Raw genomic sequence first — 25,316 nt, forward strand, 5'->3', positions numbered from 1 at the left:
CTTAAAAACAAAAATGTACAGCTCTATCGAGTATGGAAACTGAATATATAGCTTTATCAGAAGTTGTGCAATAAAGGGTTTGTTAGAGAATAATAATACTGCTTATTTTTAGAATTGTCTGTAATTAAATCAAAAAATATTTTGTGATAATCAAAGCCCTATAGGTTATTTTAAAAACTAAACTCAGTGACATGACAGCCATATGTGGGCCAAGGTCTAGAGTGCCCATATCTGCTTTCTAAACCAAACGCCCTGGGGTGTGAGGCATATGTCCCGGTTAGGTGGTCAGCCTAATGCAGAACCCCCAATGTTTAGTTTCCAAGCATGCTTGGTCCTCAGTTTATCAATCCATCGAAGGAATGAAAGTCTGAGTTGACCTTGCCCAGCCCAAGGATCGAACCTCAGACCTGTATGTTGGGAGCACTAAGTGCTACCACTATGCCATCAGGCTAGGTTATTTTAAAAATTTAATGAAAAATCAACAGACTAAATATATTGATACTTGTTATATTTCTTGTGAAAGAAAAATTAGATGCTAAAGAATTTGACTTATTAATATGCCGCAAGTAAGAAAAGAGCTGCAGATATTATGACAAAAGCCTTTGTTGCATGATAAATAAAAATTTTATTGCAACTGGTTATTTTATAATGTAAATGAATAAAATGGTATATTAAGTCATGTCAAATGGGGGACTTTTATTGTCTACAATAAGATTTTGTATGACTGTTTGTTTACATTGAGCTACTATTATGTAAATGTCAAAGCTGTGATGGCACGCCAATAAGAATCAACCATTATATAGCGAAAAATGTTCTAATTTGTATACATAACTACAGGTTCTTATTTGTATATAAACAGAGTAAACTTTTATGTGCAACAGAGAAAGAAGAAGAAATGAATGGAGATCATAATGTTAATTTTGTTATGTTAACTTATTTCAAGTTCCAGTAAACTTATTTTATAGCAGGCAATCTGATTCATTTTACAGATATAGTGAGCAATCACTTGATCTCACCTCCAACACATTTCAGTGAATTTTTAATGGTACATGGCAAGAAACGTTTCTAGTAACAGAATCAGAACAAAAAGCTGTTACCGAGTTAAATGCAATAAATAATAATATTGAAAAAGAAATGGCAATTTATTCTGACTTATAGGCAGTATATCAAATCAAAGAATTTAATTTAAAAAAAAGGATACAGTGAGACAATATTTAGATTCATATTTAGCAGAAAGAAAGAAAAATTAAACAGAGGACAAAAGCCCTTTCAAAACAATTTCAGAGGGAATTGTCAAACACTTTCCGTCAAGACTCAAGAGAAAATAATAAACATTTTATTGTTCATTTTTAAAAGATCGCCAACAAGCATCAATCTCTCACTCATTGTTAATTTGTAAGTATAATTAATGGTGAATTAATCAAAACTAAACTTAAAAAAATAATAAACATTTTGTTTGGTTGTTGGTTTTTACCAACGAAATTATTGTCAATCTTTGATTAATTAGTACTTAGCTTTTATAAATTAGAAGCTATGTTAAGTTTAAAAGAAGCACAATTGTAAAAGTAAGCTTTTTTATTAAAATAGAGAAATGAATAACCATGTAATATCTCCATTTAAAGCACAAAGCTTACTCTACAAAAAAATGAAATACTGATAAAAATTATAAGAATATTAAAAAATTGTATTGTGAATTTCTGGTACTAAGCTTCATGGATCATAACCTGGTTCTTTTACCTAACACTTGAAACTAAGTATATAATCAGGTTATTTAAGAATAGGATAGTCAATTTGGGTTATGTTACACAAACTATATTGTTGGAATTAAAAGCAAATGATGAAATATCAAGAATTATAAAAGAAAAAAATGTTTACATGAAAGTAAATATTTTTTCAAAAACCATCTAAATCAATGATATAAAATTCATGATGACTAAATAAAATGATAGAAATCAACTTCTTTTTAAATATTAAAATTAAATGGATGGAGATGTCCTCTCAAGAAGCCTAAAAAAATGTAATGATACTATAGTAGAAGCCCTCAATTAGTGATAATCAAAAATTTGAGAATCAAATACAATCTGTATGTCAGTCAAATCAACTTGGTATGTAGTGCAAATAGAACATTATTCACTAAAGGAAAGAAATTTAACGGTGAAACGAGTATAAAAAGTGCAGATATTGTTGCTGAATTCTACAAAGTTAGCAACAGTGACATATTTTTATAAAACTTAAAAAGTTATGCAAGTGTTGCCATTTCGATTGAGACGGCAATTATAAATGCGATAAAAGTGGAATAACTATTATCTACAAGCGTCCAAAAGTAGATATAGTAAAAAATTACAGGCAGGCTACTTCTGAACATAGCTAATGATTATGTTATTTATCACAAATACAAAAAAAGAACAGAAAAAAAAGATAAAAAAATAGTCACTAGAACTATTAACACATTCTAATTTATGATTTCCAAAATCAAAAATTTTGATGAGATAAATGTTCCGAGACACAATAAATCTTAGGTATATAAATGATACACTGCCTTTATCATTTTTTAAAACACTTCCGAGAACTGAATGAATTTCAAGATGCAGATGCACTTAAGATTTCCATAGTCAGTGTCAATATTGATAAAACTTCATTTTTAAAAAAAAATTCCTAAAGGCACTTTTATTTAAAAATCTAAAAAGGAAGGGGGGGAATTAACATTTCTAACAGCTCAGACGACTCGAACATCACTAATCTGATAACGGTCAATACCATTGAAGCAACTACCATCCAGTAAATTTTCAAATCTTAAAGATTGCCTCAATAGATAATAAAAGATACTTCTAAAAAAATGAAATTTTAATTTTATATACTGCCATTCCTTTAAAAAAAAACTAAAATTTACTGGTTTCCTATTTGCTGAATGTGAGACAGTAAAAAAAAGCAAGTAGATGGAGCATAACATAAAGCTATATTAATACTGTAAAACTTCTACTAATCCATCTTCTTTTTTAATTAAATTTCCCTTTATTATTAGGTTTTAGTTTCCTTTGCTCAATTTCTCAGCTCTCGAATGTAAAGTAACAAAATAATAATTAAAGCAGTAAAATAATAATGAAAGATAAAAATTCTACAAAAATCTAAATATGGATTCATCTACAAAGAACCGTAGAAAATAAAACTCAACCATAAAATAGCACACCACATAAAATCTGTAAATCAATAAGTATGCTATCAAATATATTTTCCAATAGATAATTTCTTCATAAGAAATCAATCAAAATATGAAATATGCCCTTTTACTTACTCAAAGTGTGAAGTAACTGGAATAAAGTTGTTATAGTTGCCGTAAGACTTCTTTCCCAGTGATAGGAATTGCTATTTTTTTTTTTTTTTCCCTATTAGTTTTTCAGTAGAGAAATAAAAAGTATTAATAACAGAGATAATCGGTAAAACATTCATTAGTGATATTTAAATTCAGAAGTTCAATTCTTGTGCAGTTTCGAAATTAATAACATTTCAAACAAAGAAACTAAACACAATCATTCGACGGTTAAAAAAATACTATTGCCAATAATTTCTAACAGAATTAAAAGAAGTTTTCTGTTTCAAATATTTTGGAAAGATAACAGAAGTCAGTTAGGTAGATTCTTTGCCAGTTTTCGATCACCCGCCAATGAAGTCCATTCACCTAATGTTCAGTTACGTGTCATCTACGACTGCGCATGTCTTATGATGTTTCATTGGGAAATGAGTTGAGAATCGGTCTACCTGTAACGTATCGGTCTGCATCTCACAAGCTGTTATGTTTGTAATTCATGTGGTAATTTGAAATTATAAATTATTTTTCACTGCTGATTACTAAACTTCTATGCATTTATAAATATTTTTAAGCAACATTTTGTTGCATTTTTATGAATTTACGTTTTATTTATTGTTTTTTTTTTTTCTGAAATAAAAAGAGCTACCAAAGCAGCTTGATTTTAATAACATGCTTTTAATCATGATTCTCATGTATAATTCTAAGATGAAAGTCTTTTTCGTTGTCCGTGTGAATTTATTTCGATCACAAACTTTTGATTTTTTCACGGCACAACACATAACACAATATAATCTAGCATTTCGCATAAGATAAATATAAAATAAAATTGCTTGGAAAAATCCTAGCTTCGTCAGTCCCTTACTTTCACCAACGATGCCAACAGTAAAAAGTCGCCAATCAAGATTACTGACAATATAAACAATACTGTGAAACAGTTAGTTACTGTTCGGCAACGGATTGTAAAACCCTCCGCGCTTTTGCGCATGCGTTATGATGGGTTTAATTCGAGAAAATAGGGGGGAAAGTAAAGAAGAAAGGAGGAGATGTTTACATTTAACTATGAAGAATCGCTGTTTTATGAGACATAAACAATACAGATAATTAGTAATACAGAAGGGAAAAAAAAAGTACTAATGCATAGTAAAATATTTCAGAGCAATTTTCATTTAATGTAAGGGGCATAAACATTAAATTATGAAGAATAAATTAAAAATTTCTGCTCTTAAAAATTTGGTAATTACTTTTTTCCAAAATAATAATGATCTTTTTTATATTAAAATGCTTCTTTTTTACATGTTATTGGATTTTTTTCGGCAATATCTAATGGGGGAAATCGAAGGTGAATACCGGAAATGCGCGCATCGTTCAGGGTCTCACCCCTTAATGAGATGGAAGCATTTAGCTCTATTAGACGTAGAGAAAGATAGCACAAAATTTACGTCTTTTGTAACACATCTTGGCCAGTGGGAATTTCTTTAAGTACCATTTGGACTTTCCAATAGTCCGAGTGTGTTTCAGCGTTTCATTAATGTGATATACAGAAATTTGATGCTAGACGGAACTGTACTGATTTATATGGACGACATTATTATACCATCCAAAACCGAGGAAGAAGGGCTAGAAAAATTACAACGTGTTCTACAGGTTGCATCAGAGTACGGTTTAGAGTTTAATTTTAACAAGTGTCAGTTTTTAAAACCAAAAATAGAATTTTTAGGCTATAGAATCCAAAACGTAACTATACAGCCCTCTGTATCTAAAACGGTAGCTGTACAAAAATTTCCACAACCGCAAACTGTTAAACAAATACAAAGCTTTTTAGGCCTTACCAGTTATTTCAGGAAATTTATACCCCACTATTCAAAAATCGCAAAACCGCTTAGTGATCTACTAAGAGAAGACATTGCATTTAATGTTTGAATCAGAACAAAAGGAAGCTTTTCAAAAACTTAAAGATATTTTAACTCAAGAGCAATTTTGCATCTCTATCAACAGGGATCAGTTTCAGAACTCCATACAGATGCTAGCAGTGAGGGATTCGGAGCAGTGCTACTGCAACAGGGAACCGACAATAAGTTTTATCCTATTCATTATTTTAGTCGAAAAACATCTCCACAACAAGAAAAATATAGTAGATATGAGTTAGAAGTTTTGGCTGTAATCGAAGCGTTGAAAAAATTCAGACATTATTTACTGGGTTCTAAGTTTAAAATTATGACTGATTGTTCCGCTTTTCAACAAACTATGAGTAAAAAAGATCTTACACCAAAAGTTGCAAGATGGGCTTTCCAGTTAGAGGAATTTGATTACCAAATTGTTCGCACATCAGGAAAACAAATGGCACACGTAGATTCTCTTAGTCGAAACGCAATACTTGTTGTTACTTGTTCATATAGTGAAGTGACCACTAAAATAGCCAATGCTCAAAATCAGGACGAATTCCTTAAGAAATTAAAAGCTTTGATAGATAAGCAAGAAGACGGTGAACACATTGTGAGAAATTGAGTTTTATACAAATAAGATAATAGTAGAGAATTGTTCATAGTCCCAGAAGCATTACAAAGAGAAATTATTCCAGAAATTCACAATAAAGGACATTACGCTGTGGCTAAAACGGAAGAAATTTTAAAACAAGAATTTTACATACCAAAGTTGAGGTCGAAAATAGAAATTGTGGTTGCCAATTGCGTGGAGCGTATTCTTTGTAATAAGAAATGTGGGAAAGGTGAAGGTTTCCTTAACCCCATACCAAAAGAAAATTTGCCTTTAAGTACATATCACATTGATTTCATTGTCCCTATGCCTTCTATAAATAAGAACTATCAGCATATTTTTTAAATAATCGACGGTTTTACAAAATTTGTCTGGTTGTATCCGGTTAAGTCAACATCTACTCAGGATGCAATAAATAAACTTAAGCTACAACAATCTACTTTTGGAAATCTGACGAGAATAATAACAGACAGACGTTCAGCTTTTACTTCAAAAGAATTTGAAACATACTGTCAGGATGAAAATATAGAACATTTCAAAATTAGCACTGGAATTCCTCGCGGAAATGGGAAAATTGAAATAATGCATAAAATTTTAATACCCATTTTATCAAAACTCTCGCTAACAGACCCTACCAAATGGTATAAATATGTTGCATCAGTGCAGAAAATAATCAATAGTACTGTTTCGAGGAGTACAAAGTTTACCACGTTTGAGCTTTTAACTGGAGTAAAATTAAAAGATACAACTGATTTACAATTAAAAGAAATATTGGAAGAAGAATACACAAAAGCAATGATGGAAGATCGAAATAATATGAAAGAAGAAGCAAGAGAAAACATTTTGAAGATGCAAGAAAAAAATCGCAAAAGTTTTAACAAACGAAGAAAAGTGGCGCGCATCTACAAACTTGATGAATTAGTGGCCATACAACGGACTCAGTTTGGAACTGAACTCAAATTAAGACCAAAGTTTCATGGACCGTATCGGATTGTCAAGGTTAAACCTAAGGATCGCTATGACATGGAAAAAGTTGGATGTCATGGCCCAAATACAACTTCCACAGCAGCTGATTTCATGATAGCATGGTCTTCAGACTAAAAAAAAAAAAAAAAAAAAAAAAAAAAAAAAAAAAATGTTTATTGGTTTATCCAGATACTGTTTTCTTTCTTTTTATTCTTTCAGATTTTTCTACTTTGATTTAACATTCGAGGACGAAAGAGACGCCAGGATCGTCAAATGTAGTGACGAACGCCTGATGACGAGCGCCATCTGTTGGCCAACATGTGTTGATGCTTGTTCGACGGAGTACAGATCAGACGGGTCTCTGAACGAAAGACGCGACGTAGGTCTGGACGAGAGCTGTGAGACGATGAATGCAGCTGACGAAATGACGAATATTGCCATGCAATGACTGCGATATTAATTTGAGAATTAATCCTGTGACGTATTCGACGAAATCTGTTTAATGTTCATTTCCTTTATATTAATGTAATTGTCCCCTCTAAATGTAATTAAATGTGCGTGATTCTAAAATAGTAGTGATTCCTGAGTCACACACACACATATTTATACTATATATAATAAGCTGATAATAAAAAGCGTCGGAAATTTGCGAAATAATAATCACAAATATTATTTTCAAGTGCAGGGCTAGCTGCATATAACATAAAAAAGCTTTTGTTTATTTTCAAAGTGGACGGAAAAGGGTCAGGAAAAATAATTCGTAATCCAAGATTTTGGCAACGGAAAAAAAATTAAGATTCTTTTATTTTGACTGTTTATTGCCATAACTTGTTGATCCCAGATATTACAGATGAATGAAAATTCGGAATCCTTCTGCGATTATAGAGGCCCAGAAGAAAAAAAAAAATTAGAAAACACAATAAGTATTTTTATAACTGTACTTTTTTTTATATATAATTCAGAAATCATGCTATTTTGTCTGCATTTTTTTTATTTGATATTGCATTAATGAGATCTTGTACATACATTTATCTTATTCATATAACTTGCAATAAATGATAATTAATTCTATTATTAATAGAAAAGTAAGACTGTTTTTATCAGAAAAAATAATTAGCGGAATTAAATTCATTTAAACCGAAGTAAGATATAAGAAAATCTATATCTCTTTTATTTACTAATATTTGAATATTCTCGTGTTTCTGTATGAATTTACATCAAAATTGCTATTATCTATACTCATAAAAGGGAAAAAATATATATGTGTATATGTATATTACAATAGTTCACTAAGCAATATCTTTATTAAGAAACTAGCTGCCTTTGGCGGCCACCCGGTTCGCCAGTATAAAAGATTTTTATTTTTATATTTTATGTAACTTGGTCTCTTAATAGCTTTTTATGCAAAATATTTAGCTATCAAAGCTTCAGATTTTGATAGTTATAGAATTCAGTCATAATATTATGTAGGCCTTAAACAATTCTGTTCGTTGTATTACTTATCTCTTACTATAAAGTAAAATTACACTTGAAATTAGAGTGGAAATGTTAAACTGAAACTAATATAAAAACATTTTTTACTGAAACCAAGCACATCTTTTTTTTAAATATGAAAACTGAAAGCAGAGTCGTTCAGCATTCAAGTTGTATGTGCACTGCAGAATAATTTCCGTAATTTATATAATATCTTAAAGAATTATTCAACAAAAATTTCTCTGATTCATCGTAAAATTCAGTTTTTAGTTTTACTTTCAAAACATTTAAAGGATGTAAATGAAAATATTTTATTCGACTTCAATCAATAAATGTTCTTATGAAAAAATTATGAAGATTAAATTTTACACAGTCCTTTTGTCCTAAGAAATCATATTCTACGAAATACTCTTGATACTTCAACTTTTAAATAAATAAATAAACTTTCTATCTTCTGCGATCAAATCTGTCAGTTTTTACATATCAATATTAGAAAAAACAATATTTCATAATCATATGCCAATCACTGTCGAGAAACCCTGGATAAAAAATTGGCGCATCTTTTTCTGAGACAATCTATGAAGTGGTCTATAATCGCCAATTTTTATAAAAGAGCGATATTCAAATTTCATAAATTATTCAGTGTTAGTGAATGATTTAGTTGATTGGAGTTCAGCAATTTTTATTTAAAATATTTATGTCTCAAGAAGACATTGTTAAATATGATTCAGAGGGCAGAGGACCTATTCTTCTATGTCTATGTTTATTGACTCAAGTTACTGACGGGCGATGATTAGAGTGATTATCCTAAGTTATATTAAACCATGTTAGCCTTAAATTTAACTGTTTTATTTAATTAATAATATAGATATTGTAAAAGGTCATAGAAAGCTTTTCCCCCATTTACGTTTTAGAAAATATATTTCAAACTTTTATCGCTTCATACAGAACTTGCTGAAATTTACACTTTTATATATTTAATTTGCAAAAATAGTTTATTTATTTTTTAATTTGAACTTCTGCCAATGTGATGGCAACAGGTTGATAAAAGCTAATTTTTCCCTATTAACGTGCTCGTGCAGATAAAATTTTATTTTTATTTTGTGGGAAATATATGTGGGTGTGATGGGTGGTTTTAATGCATCAGTCCACTTGGATTAGCTTAATCTTTTTATTCTTGATTAAAAAAGGATGATGATGATTTTTTACAAGTGAGAATTCAATGATGAAGAAGGAATTTATATTACATGAAGATGGACAGTTGATGTTGCTCAAAGGATCCCTCCCACCTACGCATGGTACGCTGGGCATTTGCAGAGGAATTCTTCTACTCAATAATTCCCGTTTCGGCCTTTTTTCTGAGTATCATGTCTTCTCGATTTCCGGTCGCACCTTCTCAGCGGACGTCCGTCTGTCCTCCCGTCTAGTGAACTCTGAACTCTGCTCTCCGACTGTTGACTATCATCGGAAGAATGCAGAGCGCCCTCTCGTGGAGTTAATTTACCACATGGCTCGACCATTGATATGTGAGGTCCTCCGAACTCTAAAACACACAACTGAAGGGGGGGAGAGGATACTGAAGACAAAGGATAGAAATAAAAAAAACAAGAAAGGGTGATGATGGAAAAAAAGAAATGTATTGATCCCAAGTTGCAGCTGCATCAATCCAGGGCTTCATGTGTTCAGCTGAAATGGAAGTTGCGTCAAGCCCATCCTGAGATAATACTTTTGCTACGTCGTAAGATCATGTGGCTTTATCTTGACCACTTTGTAAGGTCCAAGGAACTTAGGTCTTAGCTTCAGACCTGCTCCTAGCTGGGTTTTTTTAATTGCTACCAAGTCGTTTATTTTATAGAGTGGAGCAATTCTACGAGGTTTAATATATTGGTGTCGGTTCTCTTCTTACTCTTTGAAGATGTTTTCTTTGGCTTCCTCACGAATTTTTCTTTTTCTTCAATCATGGTGTGCAAGAATTCTTCATCAAGGATTTCTTTGATTCTTAAGTCCGTTTTGTTTCGCATTTTCACACCTGTCATCAATTCAAAGGGGGTGAATTTGGTGGATCTGCTGATAGTGTTGTTAATAATTCGTTGAACGTCTGGTACGAATTTGAACCACTTGGCAGGATAGTCTATCGACAGTTTTGCTAGCACTGGAATAAGTGTTCCATGTATTCTTTCTATCTAGCCGTTTGCTCTTGGCACTCCTGTTGTGATTTGTATATGTTGAATACCTTCATCCTGGCAGTAATTCTCAAAGTCTTTAGAAGTAAAGGCAGAACCTTTGTCGGAAATAATTCTAGAAGGAATTCCGAAGACAGCTTGTTGGATCTTGAGTTTTTGCAGTGCTTCTGCTGCTGTTGTTGTTTTGACTGGGTAGAACCAAACGAATTTGGTGAAGACATCTACTGCTGTAAATATGTGTTGATACCTCTTGCTTGTAAGGGACCAATAAAATCTATATGGTATGTGCTCAAAGGAGTATTGTCCTTTGGAATTCGATTCAAAAGACCTTCTACTTTGCCTCGTTTTCTATTACAAAGGATGCACTCAACACAATTCATTAGGATTTTTTTCTATTTTCTTTTTTGCGTTCGAGATATGAAAGTCTCTTTTCAGCAAATCTTCAGTTTTCTGCAGAGAAAAGTGTCCTTTGTTGTGGATCTCGCGAATGATATCTAGTTCCATCGCTTCCAGTACAACGATGAGTTCACATCCATCCACCTATATGCACAAGACATCTTCTATTATAAGATAATCATCTCTGAGTCCTTTCACGACCAGAGTTTTCAGCAAATGAATACGTTCGTCAGCTTCTTGCGCAGTTGCGATCTTAGCTGTAATTTCGCTTTGGAACGAGTGACCATGCACACTGCATTCCTACTCAATGCATCTACATGCTTCATTTGTTGACCTGCTCTATGGACTACTTCGCACTCGTCCTCCAGAAATAATGCCCATCTGGCTATTTTAGGTGCCAGGTCTTTCTTTTTCATCGTCTTTTGGAAGGGATCACAGTCGGTGACTATCTTAAATTTTGTTCCCAAGAGATAACTTCGAAATCTCTTTAATGCTTCTATAATGGCTAGCATCTCCAGCTCATAACTTGAAAGTTTTCCTTGCTCTGGTGATGTCTTTCTACTCATATAATGAATTGGGTGTAGTTGTTCATCATCTGAACGTTGTAATAAAACTGCTCCGAAGCCATGGCTACTAGCATCCGTATGTAATTCAAGAGAGTTTCCTTGCTGGGAAATGTGGAGTTCAGGACTTTAACACAAAAGTTCTTTTAGACGTTGAAATGCCTGTTTTTGTAATGGTCCGAATTCAAATTCTACACCGCTACGAAGTAAATCACATAATGTGTTTATGTGATTTTATTATTTATAATATTTTGTTTTTATTTAATTACTTTATTTGCATTTTTTATTCTTTGTATATTTATTCATACAGTAACGATTAATACTGAACATAGATGGCGCAGTATGCGCTAACCCATATGTATGTTTGGAATGTGGGGGAGGCGCACTTAAGTTTTTTTTGTAAACACTTGACCCTGAGAGTTGGTGTGAAACTGGTGCAAGTAGGCACCGCTCGCTCTTTTGTTAGCGGCAAAAAGAAGTATTCGTTCGCTCTTTGTTAGCGGCAATTTCTACTTTAATTGTATATAGTCTTATGTGTTACCTTATATATGTGAAGTCATCGTCCATGTGTTTTTATATGTGTGTGTGTGCAAAATAAATAAGAAAAGACAAGAAAGCATCTTTCCTTGGCTTAAATACACACAACCAGCTCTACATAATGGTTTTGCAATTTTTGAATAACTTGGCACAAATTTTCTGAAATATCCCGTGAGACCTAGGAAACTTTGCATTTATTTAATATTTTTAGGTTCAGGGAAATTTTGAAAGGCAACCGTTTTATTTGATGAAGGGCAAATTGTGCCCTCTATAATAACGTGGCCTAAAAATTCAATTTTTCGTTTTAAAAATTGGTACTTTTTTAAAATTAATTTCTAATCCATATTCGGAAGCTACTTATAAAACACGTTTAAGTTTTTCCAAACCTTCTGTTTCAGTACGGGAAGGTATAATGAAATCATCCATATAAATTCCAATTGTATTACCCCTAATTAGATCCCTGAAAACATGATATACGAATCTTAAGAACACATTAGTACTTGTGTACAAACCAAATGGAGTCCTTAAAAATTCGAATAAGCCTGCATGACAAATGAATACCAAATATTTGGTACATTTTTCCTCAACTGGGACATGAAAAAACCCATTTTTTAAATCTACGATTTAGAAAACTTTTGCCTCTTCTAAATGATCGAGAACTTCCTCCACTCGCGCCATAGGAAAAGAATCTTTAACTACTTTTTTGTTCAGTGTTCTGAAATCCACGCATAACATATGTATACAATCTCGTTTTTTGCATAACAGAATTGGGTACGCGCACTCAGAACAAGAATGTTTGATTATACCCATTTTTAACCAAGACAATTTTTTACTCTGTGGACGGTAATCTTCTAGACCGTTGCCGTACTGGAGCAACGTCTTTTAGCACTATATTTAGGTGTAAATTAGTCTCCCGAGGCTGTTTAGATGGTTTATAATTTTTTACCATTGCAAAACCTGATCACGCAAACTATCACCAACAATATGTCTAACATCGAGTGATTCGCTCTCAATTACCACCGCAAAAACTGGAAGTTTACCCTCAATAGAATCTATCTGTTTATTTTTGGCGCTTTCTAATTCATTTTGCTGAATAAGATTCAGACATTTTGGCGGGAAAATTCCCTCCATTACTAATTGATCACTTATAACTGCCTCAATCTCAACGGGTTTTCATTTATCATTAAAAGCAAATGAAAAAGTTGCAGTTTGAGCAGAAACTTCATTTCCAAAACAAGTTTTAACTTGAATATTTCCCGACGTTTGTGTTTTTGATAGGAAAAAATGATTTGTTCACAATTATAAGCTCACTACCTGAATCTTTTAGAAATTTTATTTGTTTTCCCATCCACAAAAATATCAATATATTCTAGCATATTTTTTGTCTTAGTTCCAATTCCCGTTACAACAAATTTATTTCCTGTCTCGCTTTCATTTGTAGATTTTTCTAATCGTTTTGGACAGTTACGAGCGAAATGAAACCTTTCTCTCTTTCCTCCGCATACATAATCCGCCTTTGCGGTTTAACGCTTTGATTTTTGTTTCGACGGAATGACTCACTTTTCATCGTCTGTTTTGAAACCCTGATGCTTTCATTTCATTACTATGTACTTTAGAATTACTGACTTCAGATAATAATTTACTGCGAAATGAAAAAAAATAAAATAAATAAATAAAAAAAAAAAAAAAAAAAAAAAAAAAATCCCATTCGCGACATAACTGAATTGGTGGAAACCATGTTTTTCCTTCGCTTATACCTATGTGTTCTTTCGTTCTGAAATCCAATGTTTCATACAATTTATCAGCAACAATTAGATCACATAATTTTTTAAAATCCTTTTTTACTTCTCTTACCTGACAGTAATATTCAAATGTCGCAATTAATCGCGATGCAAATTGTACATACAATTCGTTTGGTAAACGTTGAGCATTTTTAAAATTACTAAGACATTCTCGAGGTGTCGGCTGAAGTTCGGCTAAAAATAACTCTTTTTAATTTTTCATAATCCGACAACTCCTCCTCAGTTGCATACGTTAAAACATTGTCAGCTTTAACTCCTAGCAAATTAATTAATATATCGGCTTGTAAGCCTTTAGGAACTTCTTTGGTAATAAATGATTATTCTAAGGAAGTAAAAAACAAATGCAACGCATCGGGTTTCTCAGGAACAGATATTGTTGTGTTTTAACATTTTTTTATTAAATTTTCAACACTAAAAGACACGTTTGTTCGCTCACCAGGCAATGATTGGTTTTTCAGTTTTTCTAGCTCAATTTCCTTCTCGAGGCGGGCCAATTTCCTTTTTTCAATCTCTAACTTGGATTGTTCATTAACTGCCTTAGCCGTCCGATCCTCAACGATCGATTTGACGACGCCACAGACAAATTCTTAATCCGTTTTGAACACATCAGAATTCTCAATTATTTCTTAAGTTCCAAAATTTTAGCATTTTCTGGTACAGTTTCGCCGCGTTCTTTGTCAAGAATTTTTAAATCACACTTCTTTAAATTATTTAAAATACTCATTTTCAGAAATAAGGCAGAATAAATATAAAAACAGATGTAGCACAGTACCTTTTTAAAATTTACTTTTCACCGGCTCCGAGCCCCCCTGGTTGTGGGTGTGATGGGTTTTAATGCATCAGTCCACTTGGATTAGCTTAATCTTTTTATTCTTGATTAATAAAGGATGATTATGAGGATTTTTTACAAATCAGAATTCAATGATGGAGAAGGAATTTATATTACATGAAGATGGACAGTTGATGTTGTTCAAAGGATCCCTCCCACCTACGCGTGATACACCGTGACCTCCGAGAGATAAGGCCTGCTGGTTGTTATTAATGAGTCTTCACGGCTAGGCGGACGCTCTAAGAAGGACGGAGATTAACATAACGCGTAACTTGCGATGTATAGCGTTAAGCTTCCTCGTCAATTCTCTAAATTATCAAATGATTGCATAGATACCAATTAAAAAATATTACTTTGTATTTAAAAAATTGACATTTAAATAATTACAGTCGCGGTTTGAGAATTTCCGATATTGAATATCACAATTTCTCAACAACTTTCGTTATTAAAAACTCATTCACCGACTTATTAAATAGGTGCATAATAATTGCTAATTTACGATTTATTTATTATCTGTTTGTATAAAATAGACGTTTATATTAAATTTTCTTTGAAATGGAAACTTTTTAGTTCTCAGAAATTTTATTTTTTAAAAAAGGAATAAAATTAATAGTAAAACATTTACATGTAGAAAATAAAAATTGCCGTGAACAAAAAACTTCATTAGTAACATATTGAGATTATTAATTTTTTTAAAGCTTTTTCAATATTGGATTTAAAATTTTTTACTAGAAATGTTTGTTTCAAAAATATAGCAAATCTATGAGCTGTACTTGTATAAAGAAATAACATATTTAAGTTAATAAATATGAATGAATTAAGAAATTATAAAATATGAGCCAGACGAAGACACATTTTAATAAACATTTATTTATTTCAGCATAATAGCAAGAAAAAAATACAATTACTCTGAAATCGTACATATACAAAATAGAAATACTATTAAAATGTGATTAATAAACAATTATTTTTATGTACTATATGAAAAAATACAATTATTTAGAATACATATATACAAAATAGAAATATATTAGTAAACTTTATTTATTTCAACACAATAGCAAGAAAAAAATACAATTATTCAGAACTCGTACATATACAAAATAGAAATACTATTAAATGTGATTAATAAACAATTATTTTTATGTACTATATGAAAAAATACAATTATTTAGAATACATATATACAAAATAGAAATATATTAGTAAACTTTATTTATTTCAGCATAATAGCAAGAAAAAAATACAATTACTCTGAAATCGTACATATACAAAATAGAAATACTATTAAAATGTGATTAATAAACAATTATTTTTATGTACTATATAAAAAAATACAATTATTTAGAATACATATATACAAAATAGAAATACTACTAAAATGTGATTAATAAACAATAATTATATTTATGTACTATATAAAAAATACAATTATTTAGAACACATATACAAAATAGAAATATCACTTCAAATATGATTTCTAACAAAATAAAAATGACAATTTAAATTGTAATAGTCTTAAGCTGCACAGGTTATAATTTTACCAATCTTAAATAATATAAATACATTTAATTTCACAGTTACATTCAATTAAATTTTTAAAAATAAATTTCACTTTATTCCTTCAAAACAAATTTCCCCCCCTTCTATACTTATTCATATATTCTATAACAGGTACTTTTTCCCTTTCCAATTTATCAATTTTTTTAATAATTACACATTACATTTATTAATAATTTAATAATTAATATAACAGGTAATTTTTAATAATTAATTAATAATATTTTAAATAATTGAAACTATTTCAAAATATTAAAACGTATTAATTATCAATGCTAATTTTTGCTAACCTTAGAATTCTTTGTAATGGTAAATTTTTTTCTTGGAATTATTGCATGCAGCCATTTCTCTCTTAAAGCCTCATCAGTGGGATACCCAAAAACATCGACTTTATTTTCTTCATCATAATTTCCACGGCAAGCTGGAACTGAGCATTTATATGGCATCTTTTTTTTTAAAGAAAGAAAAGGTAAAGTTTATTTACCAAAAAATAAATGATTTAATTAAAATAAAAGTTTAAATAAAGTAATATAAATTTTTTTGTTTATAGATATTCATAGTGATATTAATCTACATTGTAGCTTTAAAAATAAAACTCACTGTCATGATTAAAAATACTAGATAAGAGATAATGGATGCAACTTTATAAATTGTATGTAACTAAATAGTAAATAAAAGATAAGCTTGAGATTAATTGATGAAAAAATTTAATAAAGAGCTTATTTAAACAGAATTTTTATACCAAAATTATGAATAAGAATCGAATAAGTAACAACCCTGACAGGACTATCATAGATAAACAAATGATAGTCTAAAAATCGGTTCGATTTTTGACAGAAATAGAGAAGAGAAATAGAGAATTTGTATTAATAGATTACAGCTATTTATTCTTATTTCATTGAATTCATTCTTAATCAACGCTACATCATTGAGAGAACAAATAATATTTTAAAAATTAAATCGTAATTATAATTTGTTGTTAAAACGGAAGTGATAAACAATTAGGCTTAACAGTAACAGATTCAATAACACTTTAAGTTTGTATTGAGTATTATAAAAGAAATACACTTACCTTCAATAATTTGTATCTTAAACTTGCTTTTGCATCTCATCCATTTCAATATAACACCATCTTGGATCAAGAAATAAATATAAAAGTAGAAAAAAATGAAGGCTTATAAACGCCAGCCGTCGTTCACTTCGCGCAGAAAACGTGCAGAGTGACGATTGTTAACCGGCTTCTCGATCGCCTGGCAGTGATGACTCATGCAGGAGCGAGTTGTAGAGCCAGCAGGCCTTGTCTCTCGGAGGTCACGGGTACACTGGGCATTTGCAGAGGAATTCTTCTACGCAAGAATTCCAGTTTCGGCCTTTTTTCAGAGTATCATGTCTTCTCGATTTCCGGTTGCTCCCTTCTCGGCGGACGTCCTTCTCGTCCAGTGAACTCTGCCCTCCGATCACCGGAAGAATGCAGAACGCACTCTCGTGGAGTTAATTTACCACATATATTGCTGAAAAACATGGTTAAAATATTTATTTAGAAACTCGTTAAAAATCGAAACTTAATTTGTAAGTTAAAGCATTGGTATCTTTATAAAGATAACTTTTTGAGCTTTATCTTGATGCAAAAATCAATTTTGTGCTAAAATATTTTTGGAAGTTATAGCATTGTAATTTTTATAAAGAGTATCCATTTTTAAATCCTGTTACTCCTTAATGTAATAAATTATTTGTTGTATAAGGATCAATGTTAGTGAAATTAATTAATATTAGATAAGAATATTATCTGTAATGCGCATAAACAATACTGAATGAAAAAGTGTTTGTATTAGTTGAAATTTAAACACTTTAGTTTTTCAACTTCTCATTTTAGTTGAGATTACTGAAAATTAAAAGAGATGCATTGCACAAAATGCGGAATAGTATTACAATTTGAAGTTAAATATACTCTTGTGAGTAAGCGATCAAGAACAAGCTAAGTAAATTTTAGCAACCATAAATCTGAAATAAAAATTAACTAAAACTCTAAAACTAAGTTGATCATTGTTTTCATAAAAACTTTTTCTTATATGACAAAGAAATAATGCTTTTTATTGTGTATTAGCATTTGTGTAGCAATATATTTTACAGTTATTTTTCTTCCAAATATTTGTTATATAGGAGTAATCAAAATTTCTATTTTGAACGAAGCAACATTCCTACCAAGTTATTTAACTGAATCTCGCAAAACTTTTTTTTAAAATTTTATTTACATACAAATAAAGAAAACATTGCTGATAATCTTTCAAAAATGCGGAACAATCTTGACTTATGCTGAATATCAGAATCACTATGTTTATTATCATAATAATGTTCAAATAAGTTTTCAGAATTTAAATAATTTTCAGACAGTCCCAAAGCAATTTTTCTTAGATTTTCAGATGCATTAAAATCTTAATTAAATTAAAACAAAGTTTTTTAATAATAATATAATTGTGTACAATAGAACTAACTACATTTGGTGTAAGACAAAGAAGCTGGCCCCCGTCTAATTTAAAAATAAACCAATAACATTCATCAATTTCAATTGTCTTATCTACTGTTAAATTACTTTTGCAGGTATCGTATTTTAATTTCTTAACAGCAATAAGCACAAAATATCTTGCTGTGTAGGTTAAAGGACCTAAAACCTCTCTAACTTCTTCTATATCCTTATCATTGACTTGAATATTTGGCCAAAATGACACTTTTTTCATCTACATCCCCAATATCTTGTAAATCATTATTTGTACCTAAAACTTGACCAAAAGTTTTAGAAGATATACCTACTTTTAATAACGAACATATCTTACTCTTTTATTCAGTTTCAAACAGCTACCTTATAGATATATAATTGTCAGCTGACATTTGTCAATACAGACCAAACCTAGTTTCTAAATGATCTGTTTGAAACTTTCCTGGTAAAATAAAATCCAACCTGTACTCTTCTTTATTTCTGTAACAGTATTCGCGCTTACTTTTAAGGCAGCATGTGTTTCTTTCAACAACCCACTAGTTGTACAGCACATTTCTTCCCATTTGTTCAACCAATTTAAAAATTTGTCAAAAAATTGAACTTTTTCATCATTAACCATGTATGATAGATGATGCTTAAATTTATCATTTTCTCTTAAACCTACACTAGGGGATTTTACATTCATAATCTTCCACCAAGTCAAGATTATTTTAATAAACTCAGCTGTATCTGCAAAATGTTGAATTTCATATTTATTTCCAACCTCCTGCAATGCCACAACTATATGGTCATTAAAAACCTGTAAGGAAATACTGATATTTTGTCTCTCAAGACTTGAAGGAGATAATGCTTTTAATGTTAATTTACAGTTATGTTTAACTAAGTTATTAGCATCAACATTATGTAATTTTCTAAGTGATGCAAAAGTAGCTTGGTGAAAACTTTTCCCTTCATGTCTTTCAAAATTGGGGGGGGGGGAATGAATTACCATCATTTTTTTGGTTCAGCCAATTGTTTTGTACACTTTTAAGTAAATGCACTGGATCAATCATATAAAATAAAGGCCTTTTTTGATCACATGAAGATAAACCACTTGAAATTGTTTTTTCTTTTTTGAATCGACCTGAGTATCGAATTGGGACATTGCACTTCTATTAATGGAATTGTTATCACTAACAACAGCAAAGACAAAAAAGCCAATGTTTTCTAACTTATTGATTATTTTCCTTATCATGCAATGCAAATCGTCATATTTTATGCTTTTAATTGGCCACACATGTACAACATCTTTGTAAGAAGAGGTCACACTTGAAATCAGAAATACATATGCTGAGGTAACAACTGGCCATTCTTTTTTGAGAGACCAACAATGTTTCCTGTTTTATAATCAACATATAATTTTATGTGAATCTCATCAAACTGCAATATAACTGTTTTATCTAAATCAGATAAATACGTAACCCTCTGACTTAAATAATTTAAAAAGTATTTTTCATTTTGTTCTAACAGAGGGTTAATGCCTGGTGATGAGCATAGATTTTGAATTGGTGTAGGGTGGGGCAAAATAAATTTACTACTTTTTCTAATAAATTGATATGCTCCAAATGCATGCCAAGCACTGTTTTGCACACTTTTGTATGCCAAGCCATACAAAAGTGTACAAAACATCAACATCTCTGGGGAATATGTTAATTTTCGCATTTTTTTTTAAATATAGCTGCTCACCTATAAATTGGAAAAAAGGATCTTGCACTGTGCATCATGATCTGAAGCGCATCTTTAACAGAATTCAAAACATCATCTTTTGGCTCTTCTTCAAACACTTTAACACATGTTGAAAGAATATCGGTAAGTAAATTAATACTTCGACACTGAAGAAGAAAAGAATACGATCCAAACTTTTAATCGTTTAACATTCATGAAAAATACATTTACCTCCAATATTTCATTTATTAGTACAGAATACTTAATTTGAGAATAAGGAGATTTGATCAGTTTTGCAAAAAGTAGATATGAGTCCTTTCGAATTACAGTCCATAAACTGGATAACTCCAAATTACTTACCTTCAAATCAAGTTCTTCCAAAGAGCCAAATGACCTGGATTTTTCATATATTTCATTTTTTTTAATGCTGTTCTCAATAGCCTGAATGAGAGCAGACTGCTCTCTTTCCTCTCTCTTTTCTTCAGGACAATCTCTCTGGATCTTAGGAACTTGAAAATAATTTGGATATCCACAAAAAATTGTAGGGATGCCTCCTTCTTTAATTTTTTAATGCCCAATGGTGCGGTAAGCACTTTACCTGTGTTTATGTCGAACCCACGAGCTTCTTTGACAAGATCATCTTCTACAAAATGCAGCTCACATACCTGCAATATAAAATAATTTTTATTTTAGCTACCACTTACTTTATCATTCCGGTAAATGCAAAATTAATCTTCAAAACTACAATAACAGAAATATAATAATAACTACAAATTCAAAACAATAACTCATTGTTTACTTTGCAGGTAAAATGAACAGAAACTAGCAAGATGGATTATAATAAACAAAAGGAATAATAAAGCAATAGCTAAGAAATAAATTATTACCTTCATTCTGTCATAACTGCATTATATGAAAATGACATTAATTAAAGAGAAATTACTTCTTTAATATAATTTTAAGAATTTTTTAAACTAATTTAATAAATTAAGTGTTGGTTTCCTTATTTAATAATTTAAATTGAGTCTTTTCTCTATAATAGTTTGAGTTTGTTTGAGGTTTTATGGAGCAAGAGCCATGATGTTGACCATGCTCCGTCAAACAATGGGTAAAATTATATAATTTAAAACAGTAATCGAATGGAATATAAAAGTAAACGAATGGAAGCTAAAAAGTAAACAAGATTTAAATCAACGGATAAAACTTTATGGACTTTAAAAAAGCAAAAATTTGGACATGAGATGCCTTATTAAGCAAGGAAAATAATGAAGGGAAAGACTTTTGAAAAAACTGTAAACGCTTAGCATTGAAATTTGGGCATTCTGACAAAATATGTTGAACGGAAATTTGACAATGGCATCGCGAACACAGTGGTGGTTGTTCACCTAACAACAAATGATTATGGGTAAATCGAATGTGTCCAATTCGTAATCGTGTTAAGACAGTATCCGCTTTTCTGTTCGCTAATGAGGGCCAGGGTTGCACATGGGGTTTGATAACATGAAGTTTGCTGTTTGTTTACAGATCCCAATGTCTTTGCCAATTAGAATATAGAAGCTTTTTAATATGTTTCCTTATGTCGTTCACAGGAATATTAGTAGCCATTGAAGTAGTCGCCAATTTGGCAGCCTTATCTGCCTCTTCATTGCCCACAATTCCAACAGAATAAAATAGTGTAACTAAGAGAAGTTAGTTTAGCAAAATTATCTAAGATTTTTAAAATCAAAGGATGAGGATTACATGATTTTAGAGAATTTAAAACACTCAGAGAATCCGTATAGATGATAAAGTTTTTGTCCCGGCTATTAGAAATTTCTTCTAAAGCATATAAAAGAGTACTTATTTCTGCAGTAAAAACTGAACAGGAGGGGTGAAGTTAAAAAGAAGAAACTGTGTGAGGGAAAACAACCGCAAAAGAGACATGAGCAGCTGATTTTGCTCGTCTGTAAAAACTGGAATAAAATTTTGATATTGTTGTCTGTGTTCTAAGAAAAATTTTTGAAAAACGATATTTGCTGTATCAGACTTGATAAAAGTTTCAAAAGGATTTAAATATTGTACTTCAGGGATTTTCCAAGGTGGAAAAGTATTTTCCGGTTGAGGAGATGCATGTAGATACAGTAGATTAAGGTCTAAAAGAATATTATGAACTCTTGTAAAAAAGACAGGGATGAATGATTTTCGGGCATCTTGCAAGCGAACTAAAAAGGGGCGAAGTTTAAAATCATAAAATGGATGATTAATGTTCGATTGAATTTTAAAATAATAATTAAGAGATGAAAATTGTCTTCTTAATTCAAGGGCTGGTTCACAGGTTTCAACATACAAGCTTTTAACAGGGGATGTCCTGAAAGCACCTGAACAAAGACGGAGAGCTATGTGGTGAATAGGATCCAGTTTTTGCAAAATGCTTTTTCTAGCAGAACCGTATATTGAGGAACCATTATCCAGTTTGGAAAGTACAACGGCCTTGTATACCACTAAAATCGCGAAATGTATTGAATTTTGTAAAGATAAGTATGGTCCTTCGAAAGAAGAGCCAGTAAAATTTGAAATAAAATGCTCCACATCAGATGGAAATAAAAAAAATGAATTACAAAATGTTGGCAGATTTTGCATTAGCTAATGAAATGGACGATCCCTATGAACTGATGTATGGATACTCCCATCTGAGTTCTGGCTGCGACCGAAGTCCTTCTTAAATAACAAACGAACATGAAAATGATCATGTTAAACATTTAGAAAATGCAAAAATATTCGAACATATATCCGATAAAAAAAGGGTGGCTAAAAATGCAGTGAAGAGTGTATTTGCAAAACTTCTAATTCAAAGCCGACGGGAAACAAATTGCCAGTATAGGTGTAACAGAAGGTGTAAAGAGATTGGAGATGATATTCAGGAAAATTTTAGTATGGATAAAGTTGGTGAAGCCTGGTACTATTGTTCAGAAGTTATACCTAATTTTAAAGGTATTGCTAGAAAAATCTTAAATGCCAAGAAAAAGGTACATCGTTTTACAGGGCGACTATAAAAGTGGAAAAACGACATTCTCAAACGTTTTTTGTAAGCTTTTTCAAGGAATGAATATAAATGTGAACGTTGACAAAGGCCGCCTATCATTTTATCTCGGTCAGGCCATTGGCAAAAGGTTCATTTTATTCGATGATGTTAAAGGTAGGAGTTTTGGAAATTCAGATTTAATGCCAGGGAAAGGATTTTCGAATGTGGATGATATGCGTGATAATATTGATGGTCACGTGGAGGTACAGATAGAAAAAAAACCCAGCAGCCCATTTCCCAAATATTCCCATGCGGAATTATAACATGCAACAGTTATCATCTTCCCCGCAGTTAAGGGAAAGAATTTTAGGTCCTTATGAAATGAAAGCAAGCCCACTGTATAGATATCACATGCAAGATGTAGTTTCTAAAGAAACTGCATTCATTGATTGCGTATTATCCTTTTAATATTTTGCATTTTGTCGCATTCATAATGTTATTAAAATATTTTACTTTTTTCCAGTTTCTTATATTTGTTTTATAATCCATTTTTCATATCTTATTGTAATGTTCAGGTATATATGTATGTATACAAGAATTGCAATGCAAACACAGAAAAAAAAATCAGATTTTAAAGTTGTTGTGTTCAAGAAGTTTGTAGGATAATACAAAAAAAAAGAATATTATAAATCAAAACCTTTTTTAAAAAAATAAATTATAATAACAGCATAGAAAGATAATCTGCCAGATAGTGCCTTCTGAGACGATGAAATAACTGCTCCCCCCCCCCCGTGAAATTAAGTAACACTTTGAACCAGGAAATCACTTTAAAAATAAACTTTTATTACAAAGAATTTCAAATGTGTAAAATTCTTTTCAATTTTTGTTTCTTTTAGATGAAGACTTTTTTTACTGAATGGAAACAGTTATGATACTTATTACTTTTACAGTACTATCAAGTTTATCTGTCTTGGAGTATAAAAATGTTACATTAGTACTGTAATAAAAAAAATGAATAGTTCTAAATAGTAAGAAATGCACTATTATTAGTTTTTCAATTTATTCCTATCAAATCAATAATTCTCTTTTGTTTTCACTTTGACCTGGTTCCTGAAATGAGATGCTATTTTTTAATTAATAAATAAATTCATAATAGTAAAAATTCAAAATTATATATTTGATTTATTAAGCCTAAAACTATTTATTATTCTAACAAGCCAGTTATAAAGTATTACTTTTGGTTTTGTGCATTCAAACTGAGAGTTTTAGTCTTATTATAGCTTCCAATTTTGAGAGTAGTTGTCGAATTCTTAATGTAGTATAAAATAAATTCAATATGTTATTTATTTTTAAAAAACGAAATTTAATTTTTCGTAAAGCATATCTAATATTCTTTTATTATATTCCTATTTTAATATGCTCAAAAGATAATTTTTCTTTGTTTTTTTCATAAAGACATTAATAACATGATGTATTACACAAAAATACTGAACAACACTATTTGTTTCATTACACTTTCATAACTTTCAGAGACAAAACACTATTTCAGAATGTTTTTGTTAAATTTAATAACATTCGCAATTCATATTAATTTAGAAAATATTTAATAAGTATTCTGAATATTTTAATTTTTTTAGCATCTTCTAATGTTTTAGGATTAAAGTTCACAATTTTTGAAACTCATATTTTTGATATATTTGATATATTTTTATTTGAAGATTATATTGTTCAGCGATATAAAATTTTTATACTTTCAATTTTGCTTCATGTAGAAAAGTAATAGTATTTTTTGTAAAATACCTTTACAAAGAAATACATATTTGTGCTTTTATGTATCAAATTTCATTAAAATATGAAAAATGCGTTTTTGATAAAGATTTTTTTTATTGTTTTCATAATCAAATTATTTCAATCCATTTGCGATTTTTAAGCTTCGCTTTTATTCCATCCCAGGAAGCACAATTTATGTACAAGCAAAAGCAACGAGCGAAACGACACAAGAAGGGAA

The 25,316-nt window shown here is 30.6% G+C and overlaps 1 long non-coding RNA gene across 1 annotated transcript; it reads right to left on the reverse strand.

Annotated features, from left to right (window-relative positions):
• Positions 1-16,078: 16,078 nt before the first annotated feature.
• On the reverse strand, positions 16,079-24,647 carry LOC129957573 (uncharacterized). Its single transcript, XR_008782782.1, has 3 exons — positions 20,668-24,647; positions 17,182-17,620; positions 16,079-16,555 (listed from the first exon to the last, which is right to left on the reverse strand). It is a non-coding gene; the product is annotated as an uncharacterized LOC129957573 (long non-coding RNA).
• Between the last annotated feature and the right edge of the window lie 669 nt (positions 24,648-25,316).

This window comes from Argiope bruennichi, chromosome 11 (genome assembly GCF_947563725.1).
Source record: "Argiope bruennichi chromosome 11, qqArgBrue1.1, whole genome shotgun sequence".
Classification (NCBI taxonomy): Eukaryota; Metazoa; Arthropoda; class Arachnida; order Araneae; family Araneidae; genus Argiope; species Argiope bruennichi.